The following is a 14,008-nucleotide window of genomic DNA, read 5'->3' as shown; positions in this document are numbered from 1 at the left end:
AGAATGCAGTCAGTAATGGAAGAATATTTCACTTATTCATCAAATTACACTGTTTGGTAACATTGGCACCACATGTGTGTGTGTTTAGTTAGTGCTGGTTCCTATTTTATCTCAACAGTGATTGCACCTACAGCTTCTCTTCTTTATGTTGTAATTAGGTTAAGTCAGTGAAAATTCTATTAATGCAACATAATGCAGGCAAACATAATAAATGAATGATGTGAATTTCTAAATGGCACAAGTATATCTTTAGGCAGAATGCAGTCAGTAATGGAAGAATATTTCACTTATTCATCATATTGCACTGTTTAGTAACATTGGCACCACATGTGTGTGTTTAGTTTATATTTTATCTCAACAATGATTGCACCTACAGCTTCTTTTCTTTATGATGTAATTAGGTTAAGTCGGTGAAAATTCTATTAATGAAACATAATGCAGGCGAACATAATAAATGAATGATGTGAATTTGTAAAAAAAAAAAAAGAAAGAAAGAAAGAAAGAACAAAAGAAAGAAAGAAAGAAAAAGCATGCATGTTATAGTCAATGCATTTTATTCTATTATGTTCTTACATCCAATAGATCTCAGCAGATACATACTGTATTCCATAGCTGCAACACTTTTATGGATTTTATTTACAGTGCCCTCTACTAATATTGGCACCCTTGGTAAATATGAGCAAAGAAGGCTGTGAAGATTTGTCTTTATTGTTTATCCGTTTGATCTTTTGTTAAAAAAAATTCACAAAAATACTCTGCTCTCATGGACATCAATCTATTGCAAACAAAACACAGGTCTATCTAAACAATAATTGCAACAATTATTGGCAAACTTTTAGTCAATACTTTGTGCTATACCACCCTTTGCTAAGATAACAGCTTCGAGTCTTCTCCTATAATGCCTGATGAGGTTGGAGAACACATGGCAAGGGATCAGAGACCATTCGTCTATACAGAATCTTTAAAGATCCATCACATTTCGAGGTCCACGCTGGTGGACTCTCTTCAATTCACCCCACAGGTTTTCATTATGTTCCTATGGATTCCTGTCATTAATGTATTCAGTGTCATATTACCATTTCAAGGCTTACACTAAAGGTTTAAGTGTTTAGAATAATTTTACATTCTATATTCAGACATTCTGGTACGTTGGAATGTTTTGATGCCCAAATATAATATATGGTCATGAGCGTCTCTAACATTTGAGGCAAAGAGACAAAAAGACATTTAAAAAAATATATTCCATAAATAGGTCAGGCCTAGGCATAGTCTTGGCCTGACCTAAATCGTAAAACTATTGTGTATAGTTATATAGTATAGTATAACCAGGCAGACAATCCAAAGGGCAGTTAAAAATCACAAACAGTAAACAGGAAAATGGTCAGGCGTTGAACAAACAGACTTAACTAGGCAACACAAGAAACTGGGCGGAAATGAGGTCAAAACAGAAAAAGCAAACATGATATTTTAAAGGATTGGTAATGACAGAACACAAGGTAACTGAGTGTATACATCCAAAGAGTACAATGAGGGAAAGCCTTAATCCAGTGTGCTTGTGAAGTGTGAGACGGATTGAACCTAGGTGTGATGTGTTGGAATCTGGGTGATTGCGAGCAGGGAAGTGTGTGTCTGTGTGTTCTGGGTAGTGAAGTCGACGGTGGCCATATTTGTAAGCTGCAGTGTTTGCTGCAAACTTGAACCCGTGGATGGCTACAACAACTACTGATACTGTACTGTACCAAGCTACTGATACTGTAGCTTTTCAAGCTATAAGATACTCATAGCTTGAAGTAGTTAAGCAACAGTCAAGCTACCCTTTTATAAAAGTAGTTAGCGACACTACAAGTTACTAACAAAAAGTAGCTAACTATAGTGAAGCTACTTAAATGGGCATCATTGTTAGTATGTCATGATTGTGAATCAGTTTAGGAATAACTGTGTATCATTTTGCATAAAGAAATTAAACACAACTTAAAAATAATTCAGAACAATTATGAATATATAATGTGCACATTAGGCTGCTTATCAATTTAACATGACAGTCATGTTCATCTCTATATAAGTCCTTAAATTTGTGCTTCAAGTCTTGGGTATACCGTGCCACTTATTTTTTACCACTGATTATTGAATTAATAATTGAAATAATAATAAATAATAAATAAGTTAGAAGGAACTTTTTCTCTTGCTGCTCCCTTAAACTAGATGTTGAGAAATACAATTAGACTGTTGTATTCAGAACATAAAATAAATCCCTCAGCATGCACTAATAAACTTATTGAATTATTTTAATCTATTTCTAAGTAAAAAATATATATAGGACTGGAATCAGTTTAGATTAGACCAAAATAAAGGTTTGGTGACAATAGCAAATGCATACAAGCACAATCCCCCAAACCCACTGTAAAATAAAATATGGAGTCACAACATTAATCTTTTAGGGCTGTTTAACAACTTGTGAGTGTTGAGTGTATTATCAGTTTTATTAACTACAGTAACATTATTAGCCCAAAACATGGTTGCCTCTTCCAGAAGGGTAAAATTTGCCAATAGATGAATTTTTCAATATGATAATGACCTCAAACATACATCCAAATCAACACAAATGTTTGCAGGAAAATAATTTGCAATCTCAGTCTCTGGATTTCAATTCAAGGTTCTTTGAAAAGTTTCCTCCAACTGTGATCTGTACGTTTGATACATTTGAGCTCCTTCTACAGCACACTGCCCTGATACTGTCAGACACAGCCATATACAAAATGGGATGGAGGCACATGTTCAGGCAAGCTAATGCCTTTGACACTTGGTATCCATTACGTACATAACAATTAGTCTTGCCTTCTTCTCTCAGTTTAAAGTTCACTATCTGTAGAATGTGATAGGGGACAAAAGACACAGTGTACAGGACACAGACTAAACCAACAATCAGAGCCACTTTTCTCTTCTGGACTGAGGTGATATTTGCATTTTTAAAAACAGCCATTATTACACCAAAATATGATGCAAAAGTAACTACAAATGGGACCAAGCAGCCTATAACAACCATAAACACCCTGTAGGTAGACTTTAGGCTTGATTTTTTATCTAGAGTTGCAAATAAGAAACATTTGTCCCTATAGACACCTGAATAGTAGAGAAGTGGAGATGAAATGCTTGCCACAAAGATCCAGACGAACACACTGATGATCTTGGCGTGTTTTTGGGCGAATGTGTTTGCGCATGAAGATTGGTTGAACGATGGCCAAGTATCGATGAACACTGATGCACATGATGAAGTAAATGCTGACATAAAGGTTACAGGAGAAGAGAAAGCGCTCTATTTTGCAGACAGCATTACCAAATATCCACTGTCGACCTCTTGAATAGTAGTCGATAAGAAGGGGCAGAGTGAGGGCGTAAAAGATATCACTGATGACCAGATTGCAAGAGAACACCACTCCCATGTGCCAGTTCTTCTTCTCCTTAGGCACAAGCAGCCACAGCGCCAGTATGTTCCCCACCAGCGCCACACACATCTCCACACCATAGATGGGAGGTAACAGGTCTTTTTGAAACGTACTGTTACAGCTCCAGTTCCAGTTTCCTTTCATTTTACCGAGCCTCCTAAAAAAGCAATACAAAGCATCTGTATTAGAATAAATCAGGAATAGTATAGGACAGTCATTTTCAGCTAGTCTTGCCTCCAGACCCATATGTGTTGTTTATCAAGTCACAACCCAAAAGCAATTTCAAAATAAATGAAATGAATCAACTTTGGGGTGGTAATAGTAACTTGTCCCAAACCGGTAGATTAGTCTTATATTATTATATATCACAAGAATAAGGACTTTTTGAAACATATTGTTACAGCTCCCGTGTCCTACCATTTTATTGAGCCTCCTAAAAACAGCAATGCAAAGCACCAGTATTAGAATAAATTAGGGATAGTATAGAACAGTCATTTGCAGCTAGTCTTGCCCCCAGACCTATATTTGCATTCAAACATTAGATTAAATCTTGATACACAATTAAATCTCAGTTTTACATGCTTAAGAAGTCATAATGAACTATTTTAATGTGTTCTTTACACATTAATTGCTAAATGACATTGTAATATCCAGTCCTGCCCTGTCATCAATGTAGTCAGTTTCATATTTTTAAAATAAGTTTTTAAAATAAGTTTACATTCTTTATTCAGATATGTTAGGGTAATTTGTAATATTATGATGGACAAACAGAAATGCTATGTGAGTTAAGAAAATTTATGTTTTGTGCATCCAGTTCCATGATGCTAACATGTTGTCAGCAAAACGGCCTCAGACTGAGGTTCGCATTGCACCGCCCCCACGTGACTTCATGTCTGCACGCGGTTCGGACGCAGTACAGAACAGTACATGCAGACAGACAGGTAGAGACGGAAGCCGTACATTAGATACTTTATTCTGCAAGTATTTAGTATTATTTGCAAATTTTATCTGCATGTTCAAAAAGTTAGCTAAACAAATTATAGCTAGCTATATGGTGTAACAGAACTTATGTTAGTTGCGTTTTTTATGTCTTCATAAACATAAACACCTACTGTTATTTCTTTCAATAAATAAAGTTATATTTGTGAGAGAGTTTTCATTTTGAATGTTGTAGACTTCTGGAAGAAATGTGTGCTCACTCACATAACTGTGATTTTCCAGGCTAAATATTTGACTGTTCTCAAAACACGTCCAAGCCTACCAACCCGGTCGCCCCAGTACAGCCCACGCCAGGGTTCACCTGGTGACCTCAGAGCCCCAGCCTGAGATCTAAAAGGAGATCTCAACTCCAGAGCTGCAGCCTCCCTGCTCAGCGGTGGACGTCGCTCAGCCTCCCTGCTCAGCGGTGGACGTCGCTCAGCCTCCCTGCTCAGCTGTGGACGTCGCTCAGCCTCCCTGTTCAGCTGTGGACGTCGCTCAGTCTCCCTGCTTGGCTGAGGTCGTCACTCAGTCTTTCTGCTCCATGGCGAACATCGTTCCCCCCTCCTGCTTCAAGGAGAGCCACGCTCCTCTCCCTGGCCTCACGGAGATCCACGCTCCTCTCCCTGGCCTCACGGAGACCCACGCTCCTCTCCCTGGCCTTACGGACACCCACGCTCCTCTCACTGGCCTTACAGGGGACTTCGCTCCGCTTTTCTGCTCGGCCGAGGACGTCGCTCCGCTCTCCTGCTCCGCCGAGGATGTCGCTCAGCCTGCCTGCCCAGCTGTGGTCATCGCTCTGCCTTCATGCTCCGCCGAGGACTTCGCTCAGCCTGTCTGCCCGGCTGTGGTCATCACTCTGCCTTCATGCTCCGCCGAGGACGTCGCTCCGCTTTCATGCTCCGCTGAGGACGTCGCTCAGCCTGCCTGCCCAGCTGTGGTCGTCGCTCTGACTTCATGCTTCGCCGAGTACTTCGCTCAGCCTGTCTGCCCGGCTGTGGTCATCACTCTGCCTTCATGCTCCGCCGAGGATGTCGCTCCGCTTTCATGCTCCGCTGAGCTCGTCGCTCAGCCTGCCTGCCCAGCTGTGGTCGTCGCTCTGACTTCATGCTCCGCCGAGGACTTCGCTCAGCCTGTCTGCCCGGCTGTGGTCGTCGCTCTGCTTCCCTGCTCCGCCGAGGATGTCGCTCTGCTTCCCTGCTTCGCCGAGGACGTCGCTCTGCTTCCCTGCTCCGCCGAGGACGTTGCTCTGCTTTCCTGCTCTGCCGTGTACGTTGCTCTGCTTTTTTGTTTCGCCAAGAACGCCGTGCGGTCTCCAGGCTCTGCTTGGGACATTCTGCCCAGGGGGCCGGGGCCGCCAATGGAGATGGATGTTTCTTGGCACTCCGGGAGGAGTGCCCTTGGGGGGGGGTTCTGTCACGAGTTCCCTTTTAAGCAGCGCGCTGTGGAGCATGTGAGCGCGCGTGCACGAGCAGGTGCGCGAGCACCTGCTTTTCCCTTGTGGACAATCGTGACATTTCGACACGTGCATTTGTTTATGTTTCTGTTATGTCTCCTTCCCGTTCTGTCATTGGCTATTGTTTCACGTGTGTCTGAATTGCCCTCAGCCGTCAGCTATTACAACGTTGAGTATGTTTGTATAAATACCGTGCGCCTCCCAGCACACAGCGCGGAATATTGAATGAGTTATAGTCACTTAGTTTAGAGTCCTTACGATAGATAACTATAGTCGTAGTTCATGTCATGTTTCATGGTTCATGTTTAGGTTCATGTTTAGGTTCATGTTTAGGTTCATGTTTAGGTTTGTTAGTTTTATTCACGCTGGTTTCTCCGCTACCAGTCCCGCGCTATAGTTCATGTTTCTTGTTTTGTTTCTCGACCCTGTATTTCCGTGACCGTGACCTTGATTCCTGCCTCGCCCCTTTATGCCTGTTTGCCAATCGCTTGAACTTTGCATGTTACTGGATTACGTTTGTGGATCACGTTTTGGATTTGTCAGCCTGTCTCTCTCTTAAATAAACCTGTTCATACTGCGATTGCATCCTACCTTATCTCCGTTACATCACGAATCGTGACACTAGTGTTTTACTGTTAATTTACATGTCAATCTTTTGCAGCGCATGATTGTGGTGTACTAGTTTACATTTTCTTAGACATAATAAATTAGGCTTCGGTCCTCTTTTTTTTTTTTTTCATATTTTCTTTATTGGCTGAAAGTAAATAGTCCCCCTAAGTGGCAAGCGCTGAAGTTTAGATTTAAAAACAAAAACATACCCCCAAGCTAATATTGGTGAAGGAATTAACATTGATGGTTACATTATAACACAATTTTTAAAAATGTTTTCACACTACAGATATTCTGCGTTGACTGCGGAAGGTGGTCATATGTGTGTTGGAAGGCCAAAGATACAGGACAGTGTGTGAACTATAGGCTACCATGGCTTTCGGTGGAGCTCACTTTCTTCATTGTTTGTGCTCAAAAATGACACACATCAATTATAAAGCACTTGATTTAGCTTTTATTTGGCCTATCATTATTCCTATTAATATGAATATGAATAATAGGAATAAGAAAACAGTTCAAAAGAAGTTGCTGCTGCCTGCTGTCCATCTTTCAGCACTGTGGAGGCGTGGAGAGTGGCGTGGAGAGAGTAATATCAGTGGTAGTTTATTTTTTACTTTATTGCTGAGAGAGAGAGGGAGAGAACATTTTACTAATCTACCCTCCTCTTGTCGTGCAAGGCAAATGGATCCTCCTGTGTGGAATCCATAAGCCTACACCTTCCTGAGTAATCTGTATGAATATGCTAAGTCATCAGACGATAGCTGATGGGTTCCCACATTGCTTCCTGAGTGCTTTGGTTCATACATTAGTTAACTTTTATTTTCGGTTTTACAATGCCGAGAAGGAAAACCAAGTTGCTTATGCCTGCCTGACTGAATGTGATGCTTGGTGCAAAGAAACATATAGCTGCAAGCATGTAGGCTTATGTCACATCAAACCTCCAAACGGATATCAAAACCAGACATCACAGTATGAAATAACATATTGTCAATATTTTAGAGAGCCCCCAGAATTTCACAAATCATGTTTTAAGAGGAGATCATAGCTTATTAAGAGGAGCCAAGCTCCCCCTCGCTCCCCTGTGATTCTCACCTTGACCATCTAGAAATTGTGTGAAAAACATGTAGACAGCAAGGCAAGTTGCTACCATGCTGGTTTCAACTAAAGAGAACTGTATTGTATATTCTAAAAGGTGAGTATACATAATTTATTATTTATTATTATTATGTTACTAAAGTCTTCCATGGAATAATTTTGTTGTAATTTTGCTTTGTTTCTTATTGAACACAGGGGGGACAGTATCTAACAGTAACGTTCCCACCTGTCGGGATGTGTTCCCCCTGCTATGATGGACAAATATAGGACTAGCAGGTTGAAAATCACAAGACTTAACTGTTGTGGGCAAACAGGTGAGCAGTATGAATTTGGCACATGTATTAGCTTTCTTTCTTATTGAACAGTATCTGACAATACAAATATAATTTGCTAGGATGGAGGTGGTGTTAAGACAAAAAGATAAAAGCTAAAACTTGTAGGGGAAGATCTTTTTTTGTAAGATCTTGAATTTCTTTTGACCTTTTCTCAGTAAATTGCAGTGAAAGTGTACTTGTTGGGACAGAAAACCATCGTATTTAGTTCACGCTAAACAGCTGAACTAAAGTGGACAATAGCGCTCTCTTGTGGTCAAATCACACAATTGCATTCTTTAAAAAAAAACTGTACTAAGGGGGAAAAAAAGAGAAATATGATCAATATGTCCAGGTATTGTGCCTTTTGAGAACAGTCAAATATTTAGCCTGGAAAATCACAGATATGTGAGTGAGCACACATTTCTTCCAGAAGTCTACAACATTCAAAATGAAAACTCTCTCACAAATATAACTTTATTTATTGAAAGAAATAACAGTAGGTGTTTGTGTTAATAAAAACATAAAAAATGCAACAAACATAAGTTCTGTTACATTAGACAGTCATCGAATATGGCTTTCACTTCTGTATATACATATATACACTTCTGTATATACTGTAAATGCAACATTCTACAGATAAAAGTCGTTAAAAACGTTAGTTTTGAGCCTTAGGGCTTTCCATAGTACCTCAGTGGCACGAGCACAGCATCTCGGGGGCGAGTTTTTCGTGCACGCGCGCTTTGGGGGACGCGCGATGGGGAAACTGAATCAGACACTCAACACCTGCAGGTAAATGATTCTCACCTGCGTGTGTGCGTGTGCGCGCGCGCGCGCTTATGAAATAAAACCACTGCATCCACCGTTCTGTATCGCATGCAGAGTTTTCATCACGTGGGGGCTTCCGGTTGAGTCCGTTTTGCTCGATGCCCAACTATACCTACACTAACGAGACCTGACACTCGATAGTTTTTCCTGAGTCCTGACGCATTAGAGCGCTTTCACACTGGTACGTTTTTCGTGTTTGGTTTTTTGTTTGTTTGTTTTTTTGTGTTCATATCCAGACATTAAATGCGGGCGATGCGCAGAATGAAAGTGCAAATTCACTCCCTGACAGTAGATGGCGCTTTTTGAAAAGCAGAAATACTCCGGTACACAATGTGGCGCTGCACAACTTTCCGTTTCTGACACCCACTTATCACTGGGAAGAAGAAGAGAGACAGTATTTAAGCCGTTCATACACTTTTTGCAAACTGGTTGAAGAACATACGCACTTTTCTGAAATGTAATTAATTTGGTGATTTGGCCACTGCAGCAAATAGCCCCCTTCTTTAAATTTAAATCCTTAAAGTTCTACTTTTAAACAGTATACTCTTTGTAAATAAGTACTGATTTGAATTATATCAAAGTCCCAGCAATAGCATTCACATACTTATGGGAAGACCCATTATTATTATTATTAGTAGTAGTAGTAGTAGAAGTAGTAGTATTAGTATTTGTTGATTTATTGATTTATTTTTTGTCAAAAAAAATTTTTTGGGAGCGGGTGGGTGGGTATAAGACAAATATTGTTGTGCCCAAAAATGTTAATATTCCTGCATATTGGTGAAGTGTTGACTATGAATAGTCTTTTTTGTGGTCAATATGATAATACAATAATGGGGCACTTAGCTATTTTGAATAAGAGATTAAAAATAAGAGATGAAAAATACTTATATACATATGTATCCCAAGTGCAAAATAAATATAATGGACTATCAATCAGCGGATTATCATTTGCATATTTGAAGAGACAAAGAAAAAACAATGCTATTTAGTGTAGAAAACAACGCTGAAAGTATTAAATAGATCACTTAGAATATATGCTTGCATTTCAGTGTCATCAAAAAATAGCCACAACATAAATAACTCTATTATATATATATATATATATATATATATATATATATATATATATATATATATATATATATATATATATAGTATTTAGTGTGTAATTTTGAATCTTGTGCTGTAGGCAGAAGGATTTATTAGCAGTTAGCATTTTATTTCGGGTATGTCACTTATGCACACTCACTAAAATCTTTGTCTTCTTTTTCGTCTTCTTCGTCTGTAAGACAGTTTTGTACTTGAGCGCCATCAAGTCATACTTTTATGTAACTTCAGCGGCTACAGGCACCTGAACAAAAGCGCGAATCTCATTGGTCGCGCAAGTTTTGACGCGGTGTGTCAAAAAATCCCCAAAAAAGAACAAACCCCTCGACGTTAAAAAAAAATTACGCTCTGACGCCACACGTTTTACACCTGGGTGTGAACACTCTCATCAACAGCCATTGGGGCATTAAATGGACCATTTATCGCACTGCAAAATCGTCCCGGTGTGAACATGGCTTTAGGCACGATGCCGTTTTGTCATATGGCTGAGAACTGATGTTGAGGTCTGAGGATGTCCTAATACGTACACCGTACAGCTGATGAGCAGTCACCATGCTAAACCTCATAAGCAGGCCCAATTGCAAAGGTTCAGGGCACATACACATACAGACTTTCACAGACATGCACATTTTAATTTATTATTATACAACAGTTAGTTCCAGTCCACTAATAGAACCGCACTGGGACACTTCACTATGTGTATCACGCCACTCGTCTGTGTTCACCACTTATAAGTTTACCGTGAGCACGCTCCCCTCTCTTTTTCCTGGCTCCTGTGTTGACATCTTTTTTCTTTGTTTCTCTGTTGACTCGGGTGCGGATGGATGAAGCCCCTCACCATTTGTGCAGTCCTTTGTCTCCTCACCATTTGCGCATTTACATACCTTCCACCTAGCCAATCAATAGTTAACCCATTGTCTCTGTTGTGTATCAAGCATGAAATATACTTTGCTTTTCTTGGAATAAATGAGAGATCTTGCAATTTGAATTGTGTGTGTCTGTGTGTCATTTGGCAAACTCTTCCAAGGCCTTCGTTTTCTCTCTTCTTAAGAATTGTAACCCGGAGTTTCTCTAGTTTCAAATCCTAACAACCACAGAAAATTCCACTTCCTATTTTGAAACAGTTACTACTGTAGAGTTAGCGATATCATCAGCGGACATGGCAAACCATACATTTATCATGGATATAATTTTTTATTTAAAATATGAAAGGTCATCAGATGAAGATGAAAAAGAAGAAGAGAAGCCAGTTTTACCAGAAACATCTTTAACAGGAATGTACAAATCAATGTGAGCTAGCCAGTTATAACTGAAGTGCTATAAAGTGAGCGTAGCTTCTTCGGGACCTATTTCCACTCGCAGAGCAAAAATGTACGAAACATTTGGTCATATTGTGTCTAAAAAAGCAGTATTTCACTTGCAATTTGTGATCAGCTACAGTTCTCAGCCTGTGGCTTTGTGCCTGCGGCCGAAATAGCTGATGTCAATATTCAGTTTAACCACAGTCTAGTTTGTGTCACATATGTGTTAGATTTTAAATTGTGTAACGTCCAAGAGTTACTTAGTTCCCAGGCATGGGCAGTAACGTGTTACATTTACTTCATTATGTTTACTTGAGTAACCTTTTGAAAAAAATTTACTTTTAAGAGTAGGTTTAACTGGTCATGCTTATACTCTTAGTCAAGTTCATTTTTAATTACAGAAATGTACTTTTACTTCGCGACATTCGGTGGAGTTCCTCCGTTACTGTTAAATGTTAATGAGTATATGTAGTTTTAATAATTTGTTTATATCATGCATAATGAGGTCTCGAGTCTCGCGATACGATATATACATATATACATATGTGTGTGTATCTCATGAAGTTAGTTAGTTAGTTAATTGTACTTTAATATTCAGCCTTGGCTGAAAAATTGGTCTTTGGCCTCGCTATACTATCACAATACATCCACTTTAACATCAAAAGCAGGAATAACCTGTGATTTGCTTTCTTACAAATATGATCCACATTATGAGAGAAATTAAATTTGCAGTCAATCATCACTAACGATAACAAATAACACTGAAGATTTACATTGAAGATCAAAAGCTAAAAATATTCACATTTCCTACCCCTTATTCAGAAGACCTATTGCATTTGATACAAAAGTTTGCTTATATATTGCTTTTAGTGTTCTATAACGATGAAGAGATGGTAATAATTGAAAAACATGTTTCAAAGGGTGTGTTGTATCTCTCGTTATAGCTAAAGCTTTCCTCTGCACAGCAATTTCATATAATTAATCGACTGACTTTTGCTTGGATCCTATGATTTTACCTGCCACTCTTGTCACTCTGTTTAATTTTACTTTATTCACAAATGTAATTCTTCCAAACCACACAGTTATTTTATACCCTAAAACACTCTCAATTAAACTAGTATAGATGCTTTGTAAAACAACCTGACTTACAGTAAATTCTCTCAGTTTCCTTAGCAGGAATAACCTCTGATTTGCTTTCTTACAAATATGATCCACATTATGAGAGAGATTAAATTTACAGTCAATCATCACTAACGATAACGAATAACACTGAAGATTTAAAGCAAAACAATATTCTTCTTTTGGTAGTTTGTGTGCTATTAATCAAAATCAGAATCAGGTCTGTTATTTATTTATTGAGGTACTGTTATTGAATCTAGAAGAAGGTTGAAATTTGTGCAAAGGAAGTAAACAGGAACAAAACCAAATACTAAGTAATACAATCTATACGTCCTATAATCTTAATAGCAGACCATACAGTGAGGAAAAAGCTACTGCATAGTCCATAATATTGTAGTATAAAGTGATACCTTACATACCTTGAATCTGCCCTGGTAAGATGTTTTGTACTTGGTACTGAGTTTGTAGTCTGTTCACGGATTCTGCCCAGATAGCCCATGTCCTCTATATGTATGTGTTCAAGCCACCACGTCTATTCTGATCAATAGTGGTATTTCATTTCCTGTTTTTACTGTTGCAGCCACTACTGTCTTATACTATATGTCTCTGTATGGTTAAGGTTTACTTAAAAATTAATAAAGAAAACATGGGGCCATCAACAGCCTCCAGAACAGGTTCAGTGTGCCTTCACATGGCTTCCAAAAGTCTCTGGAAGTGTACTGGAGGGATGAAACACCATTCTTCCAAAAGATATTCCCTTACTCTGGGAACACTGTGTGTGGGAACACATCATGGACTGGACACTGGAATCAATGATCACACCATCCAGAGTTACTACTATATGTTTACAAAGCGTATATGCTGTTCCTGAGGCTGTTTTTCCAGGGCTTGGGCTAGGACTCTTAGTTCCAGTGAAGAGTAATGTTAATGATACAACATACAAAGACATTTAAGACAATTGTATGTTTCTAACTTTGTGGCAACAATTTGGGGGATGGTGCGTTTCTGTTCCAGCATGACAATGCCCCTGTGCACAAAGCAAGGACCTTAAAGATATGCTTTGGTGAGTTTGGTGTGGATGTACCCCAGTGGCCTGCACAGACCCCTGACCTCAACCCTACTAAACAACACAAAAAAGGGGACACAATGCTGTACACAATGTACACAATGAGAAAACTCCAGCAGCAGGTCGTTTAGACTAATACTTTACTTAATGGTGTCTCAGAAATGTTATTAGTCCTAAATTCTGATGGAAATATTTAATGGATGTGAATCCTATGCAAATACACTGTATGCCCTGACCACCACACCTGTATGAGATTGTTGGACATACCATTCCAAAACCATGGACATATACATACTTTAAGTAAAAAAAAAACAACAAAGGTGTATCCTAAAAGACAGGAAGGATTTACTAGAGTCATTTATGCTTTTTGTAGTATTTTATGGCAGCCTAAATTCTGATTTCTACTAGATCTAATAAAATAGGCAACCCACAATATTGAGAATATGTGTATTTTGCAGTTGATGCCCTAGACAAGCTTCTCCCCCAAACTTTTTCCTTCCCCTAATCAGGCAACGTATCTCAGGGGATATGTACAATTCAGAATTTATTAAATTACATTATCAACAAGAAGTATTTTTCTTCATCAGCATGTATAGGCAATATTCATAACTGATATTAAAGCGTCCGGCCGGGATTTCTAAACTTGAGAATATGTCCGGGATTCTGCTTTAGTTTCATTATGGTGTGTTTATGGT

The 14,008-nt window shown here is 39.0% G+C and overlaps 1 pseudogene; it reads right to left on the bottom strand.

Annotated features, from left to right (window-relative positions):
• Nucleotides 1-2,186: 2,186 nt before the first annotated feature.
• Nucleotides 2,187-12,902, bottom strand: LOC128600528 (P2Y purinoceptor 11-like; annotated as a pseudogene).
• Between the last annotated feature and the right edge of the window lie 1,106 nt (nt 12,903-14,008).

Source organism: Ictalurus furcatus, chromosome 24 (assembly GCF_023375685.1).
Source record: "Ictalurus furcatus strain D&B chromosome 24, Billie_1.0, whole genome shotgun sequence".
Taxonomy (NCBI): Eukaryota; Metazoa; Chordata; class Actinopteri; order Siluriformes; family Ictaluridae; genus Ictalurus; species Ictalurus furcatus.
The sequence above is the reverse complement of the archived record's forward strand: the minus strand, read 5'-3'. Positions and strand labels throughout refer to the sequence as shown.